At 41.5% G+C, this 8,627-nt stretch overlaps 1 long non-coding RNA gene across 1 annotated transcript; it reads right to left on the bottom strand.

The window, feature by feature from the left end:
* Positions 1 to 3,090: 3,090 nt before the first annotated feature.
* LOC129656036 (uncharacterized) lies at positions 3,091 to 4,676 on the bottom strand. Its single transcript, XR_008716160.1, has 2 exons — positions 4,449 to 4,676; positions 3,091 to 3,718 (listed from the first exon to the last, which is right to left on the bottom strand). It is a non-coding gene; the product is annotated as an uncharacterized LOC129656036 (long non-coding RNA).
* Positions 4,677 to 8,627: the final 3,951 nt, after the last annotated feature.

Genomic DNA, 8,627 nt, shown 5'->3' on the forward strand with positions numbered 1-8,627 from the left:
CCCCCCAAAATAAAGTATCTTACTGTTTCCATTGTTTCCCCATCTATTTGCCATGAAGTGATGGAACCAGATGCCATGATCTTCGTTTTCTGAAAGTTGAGTTTTAAGCCAGATTTTTCACTCACTCTCAATTTCATCAAGAGGCTCTTTAGTTCCTTTGCACTTTCTGCCATAAGGGGGGTGTCGTCTACATATCTGAGGTCATTGATATTTCTCCCAGCAATTTTGATTCCAGCTTATGCTTCAATCAGCCTGGCATTTCGCATGATGTATTCTGCATAGAAGTTAAATAAGCAATATACAGCCTTGACATACACCCTTCCCAATTTGGAACCAGTCTGTTTTTCCATGTCTGATTCTAACTCTTGTTTTTTGACCTACATACAGATATTACTCAACTATAAAAATGATTGAAACTGGGTCATTTGTAGAGACATGGATAGATCTAGAGTCTATCATAGAAAGTGAAGTCAGAAAGAGAGAAACTGATGTCATATATTAGTGTATATATGTGGAATCTAGAAAAGTGGAACAGATGAACTTATTTGCAGCACAGAAATAGAGATGCAGACATAGAGAAAGGACATGTGGATACAAAGTGGGCTGGTAAGAGGGGGTGGGGTGATTTGGGAGATTAAGATTGACATACATATACTACCTTGTGTAAAATAGCTAGTGGGAACCTGCCAGATAACCCAGGAGCTCAGCTCACTGCTCTGTTGTGACCAATATGGGTGAAATGGAGTGGGGGGGAGTGATGAGAGGAAAATCCAAAAAGCAGGGGAAATAGGTATATAAATAAATGATTCACTTCATTTTAGAGAAGATACTAACACAGTGTTGTAAAACAACCCAATAAAAATAAAATAAAAATAAAATGGATAACCAACAAAGACCTACTGTATAAAACATGGAATTCTGCTCAATAATCATGTAACATCCTAAATGGGAAAAAGATTTGAATAAGAATTGATACATGTATATGTAGAACTGCATGACCTTGCTGTACACCTGACATTAACACGTTGTTAACCAACAATACTCCAATATACAAAAAAAGTTAAAATAACGAATAGGTTGGTTAAGAATATATCCTTTTTCACAGCATACTTGACTAGCAAGCTAAACATTAGAAAAAAGTTGCCTAGCTACAGTGACATTGTAAATCTAAATAAACATTGTAAACCTCAATGTTCTTCAAAGTTGGTGTCAAAACAGAGAAGTAATTTCAGACGTGAAAAAACATTTAAGGCTCTGAAGTTAATGAGTTGTTGGAGTAAGAAGAGCAAGTAGTACACATGGAGAGGTGGCAAAACTTTACCTGGTAAGGATCCTTTAAATTTCCATCCTTCTGCACTACCCATGTTTTCAGAGCTACTATAATTTCATGCAGAATGTGCCACTACATTCCAAAAGTCCTTGATCTCAAGTATCACATTAAATATAAGATTACATTAGGAAAGAAAAAGAACAGCAAGAAAGTGAAGGGGCAACAGAGCCTAAGAATCTTCTTGGTTGCCGTGCTGGTTATGTCTGTGTCACTTCCCTGCTGCAGCAGGCATGGTGGTGAGGCGATGATGGTGATGGTGGTGATGATGGAGGCAATGATGACGTGCTGTCTTCCCAGTGCCATTTCTGTGCCCCAACATGTGCAAATTAAAGTACACACAACCATGTAATTTTTATGCCTCAGATATTTTGCCAGGGAACACTGTTTTCCCCATTTCAGTAAAGGGATTTTAATTCTGAGGAGTTAAATAATTTTTTACTCAAATTAGTCAAGCAATAATTAACATGATTCTAAATTATATAGAAATAATCTTTTTTTTAAAGAGCTTTCTTTTTTAAACAGTGTATTAATTTATTTTGGCAATGCTGAGTCTTCATTGCTACATGGGCTTTTCTCTAATAGCCATGAGGCAGGGCTTCTATCTGGTTGTGGTGTGCGGACTTCACGCTGAACTGACTTCTCTTGTTGTGGAGCACAGGCTCTAGGGCGCTTGGACTTCAGTAGTTGCAGCATGTGGGCTCCGTAGTTGGGGTTTCTGGGCTCTAGAGCACAGGCTCAATAGTTGTGTCACATGGGCTTAGCTGCTCCACGGAATGTGGGATCTTCCCGGACCAGGGAATGAACCCATGTCTCCTGCATTGGCAGGCTGATTCGTTACCACTGACGCATTAGGGAAGATCAGAAAGGATCTCTGATATTACTCAAAATTCAGACAACGTCGATTGTGGGAGCTGTAACTTTAGGATCAAAGTAGGATAACAATAAACCCAAACACAATATGCTATTGCTATGTGCTTTTAATAGGAAAACAAAACAAAGCAAAACATTTTTACCATCACAAAAGAGAATTGTAGCTTATTCAGGAAGTGGAGATCAAGTAACAATTGTCTAGTTGGTAGAAACCCCTGCTCAGGTAACAGACAGTCACAGAAGATGGAGAGAATCTTCTGATGGTGCCCGGGAGGAGAGCTGCTGCTCTTCCCTCTGAAGCACTGTGTTTTCTCAGCTGTCTTCCCAGAGGCAAGTGGTGTAGCAGCCTCAGGAAGGAAACCTCTGGCTGTCAGAAGTCCCCACGGGCATATTGCTGGCTGAAGGATGCAGAAGCTTCTTCTGTATTCATGACCTGCTTTGAAGAGAAGATGAAGGTGGAATGTGGAGCCAAATGAGTCAACTGCAAATATGGTGGTGAGGAGAACAGGGGTGGTGGTGATGGTGGTGATGATGGAGACAATGATGACCTGCTGTCTTCCAAGTGCTATGTATGGGTCTGGCATGTGCCAACTAAATTATACACATTCAATGAATATTGATTTCTCAGAAGTTTGAAATGAAAATACAATTTTCCCTACATTTTACTAAAAGGACTGAAAGCCTGAAGAGGCAAATATTTTGTTCCTCAAACCATCAAGTGATAATTAAGGACATAACATGAAATTGAAATTATGTAGAATTATTCTTTGATAAGGCTCAAAATTTAGACAATGCTGGTTGTGCGAGCTTGAAACTTGGCATCAAAAGATAGAAACAAAACTTGATGATGGTATAGTATTACTAAAAACAATTTTGAAAGAAAGGAAACATTTTTGACATCACACAAAGGAACTGCAGTTTATTTGAGAAGAGGAGGCTAAGCAACAGTTGACCAGCTGGTAGAAACCCCTGCCCAGGTGACAGAGAGACCCAAGGGAGGGAGAGAATCCTCCCATGCTGCCCGGGAGAAAAGCTGCTGCTCTTCCATCTGAAGCTCTGGGATGTTTTCTCAGCTGTCCTCCCAGAGGAGAGCAGAACAGCAGCCTCAGGAAGGAAACCTCTGGCAGTCAGGAATCACCACAGGCATACTGCCGGCTGAAGGGTGGAGAAGCTTCTTCTGTATCCATGATAGGCTTTAAAGAGAAGATGAAGGTGGAGCTGTGGAGCTAGGTGAGTCAGTTGTCCTCATCCTTTCCTGATCCGGATAAAAGCTGATGCTGTTACTTGCACTTGGGTGGGCACTTCTCTTGGCATTGTTGGGGAGGTGGCACAGGAGGGCATTTCTGCTGGCACTGCTGAGGTGGGCAAGGTTCAGGACACTTTGGAGGTGGGCAAGGCTCGGGACACTTTGGAGGTGGGCAAGGCTCAGGGCACTTGGGAGGGCACACTACTGGAGGTGGCTGGCAGGGCTGTTTGCACTGCTGCTGCTGATAAGACATCTTTCTGGAGTCTTAGAATCTGAAAGAAATTACATGACAGTGTTCACAAGAAGGGACTGCTACAGGGAGAAATGTCTGAGCTCATGTAATAATATCAGATAGACTCTCTCCAGTCTCTAAGAATGTGGCTTGATCTCTTTAATCCCTTTTAATGAACTTCTGGCCTCTCTCTCCCTCTTCAACAAATTGTATTATTGGCTCAGAGAAAATTTCTTTTAACATACAACTTTTCAAAAAAATTTTTTTTTTTCAGAAAACCAATCAATGTTGTCCTACTCTTTATTTTTCTAAAAACAGCATCTTCAATAAGTCCATCATAAGTTCCAAAATCCTGGGTAAGCTCACAAGAAATTCTCATCATCATTATCTCTCATGAGGTCCCAGAAGTATGACCTGTGTACAGAGCAAATGGCCACCAGGAAGGATACAAGGACCCCGCACCTTCAAAGATAAATGCCTCTTAAATAACAGCAGAAGGACAGAAGAAAGAAACAGAAAGAGGAAAAGTGCTCCGTTCTTTACCTCTTCTTGTCACAGATTTTGTTTTAATCTCTTCCTTAAAGGAATTCAAACTCTGTACCAGAAACTTAATAAATACTGTATATCACTGTGTTCAAATTCCAAGCTCCCATCCACTAAGGAGCACTAAGTCATGACAATAACTTTGGACACACCAAATTTGCTATAGCCAGAATTAATTCATAAGTAGAGAGCCCAAGAATAAAGCTGAACTGAAGACTCAGACTCACCAGGTTCTCCAAAGTCTATCCGGACTTGAGTAGCAGGAGGATGGCAGTGATGCAGCAGAGGGCCTTTTTATAGGGACTTGCTGCCCCACCCAGGAGGAAGCAGAGCTGCCAAAACAGGCCCGGTTCAGTCATTTCCCAACCGAAATGCAAATCCATCCATAAGTGGCTTGACAGGGACTCCAGAAAGAGGAAATGTCCTGCTCCAGGATCTCCTCACTGGATTATCTCCCCATGACTCACAGCATCCCTTGTCTTAAGCTCTCAGTTTCAGGGGTTTATGGCAGTGGGAGGATTTGGGGGGGTTCCTTAACTTGGAGTCAAAGCCTCGCTTTCTTGATTGAAGAAGACTCCTCTTTGATACCTTTCACCTTCTATGAATTATCAAAGTGCCTGCCTTGTTCCACTTGAACTGGTTGCCATTTTGTTGTACATCCTGGGTTGAAAAGAGCCTGGCTATCTAGTGACACCTTTCTCTTTACCTCAAGTCCTTCTTATAATGCTTTCCCCTTTGATCCATGACCTCCTAATCTGTCTCCTTTCTTCTTCTCAAATGGACCGAGGGCAGGTTTCAGATCATCTCTCCAGCCTTCCCATTATAATACTCAGATATGTTCAGTAAAGTGGTGACCTCTAGGAGCCTCCTTTCACTGCTTTTCTCCCTCAGATAAAAGACATCAAGCTGATTCTTGCAGCCTTTAGAAACCTGTTTCACCTTGGGTCACAGGGAATTCACTAAGAGTTTAGCATCATCTACTGTAATTCAGGTGTTGCGCAGCTCAGACTCTAGACCAACAACAGAAAGCAAGCTTTTTGCACATAACTACCCACATAACCCACCACCTACTCCTACATGATATCTCCCAACTGTTCTCTTTGTACTACTTCACTCTGTTAAATAAAAGCTCAGAGCATTGTTCAAATTTTCTGACATCCTTCCCCTTTGAAATATTGAAAGGTCCAATCTGGTCAGTAATGCCATAAAGCAACTATTTTTTAATGAAAGTTGAAATCACTATAAGCCATTCAGTCATTGAAGTTAATTGCCATTCATATACAATTCTCAATCAATAATGAGAATTTCACTGTAATATAAACCCATTTTTTAAATTTACCTTACTGATTACATGGAATATATGTTAAATAAACCTCTTTCCTGGTCACTTTCTTCACATAATTTGTCAGTGTTCTGGAAGGAAGCATGGATAATTTAGAAGTCATCTTGACTGGCACAGGGTGCCCGGATAATTGGTCAAACTCCATGTATTTCTCTAAGGATGTTTTTGAATGAGATGGGCTTCCCTGGTGGCTCACTGGTGAAGTATCAGCCTAACAAGCAGGAGATGCCTGTTTGATCACTGGATCAGGAAAATCCCCTGGATAAGGAAATGGCAACCCACTCAAGTATTCTTGCCTGGAGAATCCCAAAGAGAGAGGGCTACATTCCGTGGGGTCACAAAGAGTCGCACACAGCTTGGCGACAGACTTTCACCTTTCAATATAAAAATCAGTGGTCTGGGTAAAGGAGGTTTCCCTCCAAAAGGTGCGTAGTCCTTCATCCACTGAAGGCCTGAACAGAGCAAAAGTCTAAGCCTTTCTTGGGTAACAGATAATCCTCTTACCTGATGGCCTTCCACGGGTTTTCAGTTTCACAGATTTTGAATTTTCCAGCCTTTGTAATCTCTCTTTCTCTTTCTTTCCTGTCTCTCTCTGTGTCTGTCACTCTCTCATATAAAAGAATATATAACATGTATTATATTATAATTTGAAAATTTCATCTGCCATTTCATGTACATTATTTCCTATGTTCAATCAAATTAAAAATATAAATATTACATGATACATGTGAAGTGTAAATATGACAAATGGAATGAATTTTTAGAGAATAACTGAAGTTCAAGAGAGAATGCCCTAGCATGTTCCCCAGCCCTGGCATAATATTTCATTATGCCTTTTCAGAGATTTAGCTCTCAACAATTCGTCTACAGTTTCTCTGTTCAGCTGGAGCTGAACTGTCCTCTTTTCTGTACTGTCCTCTTGGGCACTGAAGATTTTCATAATAGGCTGTGGCTGGTGAGGAATCATGTCTGGTTTAGGAGAAAAGTTACAACGCTGGCTTTATATTACTGTAGACTGTGGGAACACAGATAGTGGAATCTGGATGTCCCATTTCACCAGACCCCTACAATCCCCTAGAATGCTGTCTCGTGCTGAAGATTACTTTACCAGGAAATAAATCATTTTTATTCCAATAGTAAATATCAGGTTTAAATTGCATAAAAACAAAAATGAATGTAAGATACCATTTAAGACTCACACTGCCACATACAAGTGATTGAGAGTAAGTATGGGAAGGGAGGAGGATCAGAAAACTAAATGTCTGAAATAGTTAAATAAATGCTTAGAGTTTATCTGATGAGTTTGTTTTCTTCTACTCTATCCCAGCATGTTTTAGATCTTTAAAAGAGAGTAGTTTTAAATGTTTTTAATGTTTATTCTCTGTCTTCTCCTTCAACCCTTCAGACCTCTCATCCTGCCATATTACTCTTCACTTCCTAATGTATCAATATATCTCCTAACTCTCCAATTTAGTACACTGATGTGTTGGCAATGCGTTTAGTAATAGTCTTTGCATGTCATTCTTCTTTCTTCCTGCAATCAGTGTGAATAATTGACCTACTAACTTGTCTTGGCCAAATAATCAGGAAACTTTTCAAGAATGCAGTTTTATAAATGGGAAAGGAAGAAGAAGAGAAGAATGAAGAGGAAGAGAAAGAGAAAGAGGAAATGCCTGAAAGCTTTGAAACAGTCACCAGGTATGCATGTTCCAGAAGTCAGGACATAACATTTTCCTCTAGCTCAGCAGCATCTCCACTGACTACTGTATATTGTTTAAATATTATAATAAAGAGGAGAAGTCAAGTTGGTAGAATAAGAGGTTGTGAAATTTGTCCTTCCTCATATATATATATATATATATATATATATATATATATATATATATATAAGTATACATCTACAAATGGAATAATTCTCAACAGACTACTTGGTGAACATTAGTGGAAGTCTTTGGACACCTAAAAGGACAAGAAAAATCCACTGATAATCAGGCAAAATGAAAAATGTAAAACAGAAAAGAGGAATCAAAACAGGGACTAGCAACCCTGACATGAGGCTGAAGATGGAGGGGAAAAGCCCATCACAGTGGGGAAATCAGCTGGGACAGAAATGGGCCTTCAGGGGATCAAAGCAGAGGACGGTCTGTGAAAGGCAAGACTAAGAACTGCATGCATGGTCTGTGCCACAGCCCTGCTCATCCTAGCCTGAATCCTGTGTCTCCTGTTGCAGAGGTATTGGGTGCTGGAACATGGGGTTTGGAGTGAAGACTCAGGGAGGGAACAGTTGTTCTGAAAAGACAGCCTGAAGGGACAGGAGTAAGGAGTTCTACAGCTGGGAAAGTTTGCAGATAAAGCCTGGGACACCATAGAAGCTAGGTGTCTTTGAGTGGCGTGAAGGGGCAGGGTGGCCATCATAACCCCTTTCCCACCTGCCAACTTCTTTGGCCTTCAGAGGCACTGGGAGTGGCTCCCATTGAGTCATCTTGCCCATCTCTCAAGCCAAGGCCTCTTCTACACAAGTAGGCTCAGTGGTCCTGAGGATTGCCCATCTTAAAACCACATTTGGAATTAGCTCTGAGAGTCTTTGCGCTGCCAGGGGCAGAATGCTAAAGTGTGGGATTAAGAGTGGATCCTGGGAGAGGATCACTGTTGGCTTCACAGATACAACAGAGAGGACAGGAGTGAGAGGCTCTGAGGCTGGGAATGCCAACTGGAGGAAGTGTGTTCTGCCTAGGAAACGAGGCACCATTGTTAAGTCACATGCAAAGGGTAGGGCCACTACAGCCCCCACACTACATACCAGCCCCTGCCTCTCTGGGCACTGGGAGGGTGTCCCTCCAGGGCAAGTGTGCCCCCATCTGTTGCAACTGCCTGCTGGTCTACATCACCACAGGCAATTTGTGCACACTCCAATTGTGGCCGATGGTCTGAGTAAGTGTGTGCCACTCAGACACTATTTGCACTCTCTCTAATCTGGGTGCGGAACAGATGTCTGAGGGTAGCGCACACACACACACACACACACACACACACACACACACACACACAGAGGTCAGATCAGTCG

This window comes from Bubalus kerabau, chromosome 6 (genome assembly GCF_029407905.1).
Source record: "Bubalus kerabau isolate K-KA32 ecotype Philippines breed swamp buffalo chromosome 6, PCC_UOA_SB_1v2, whole genome shotgun sequence".
In the NCBI taxonomy this organism is placed as follows: Eukaryota; Metazoa; Chordata; class Mammalia; order Artiodactyla; family Bovidae; genus Bubalus; species Bubalus kerabau.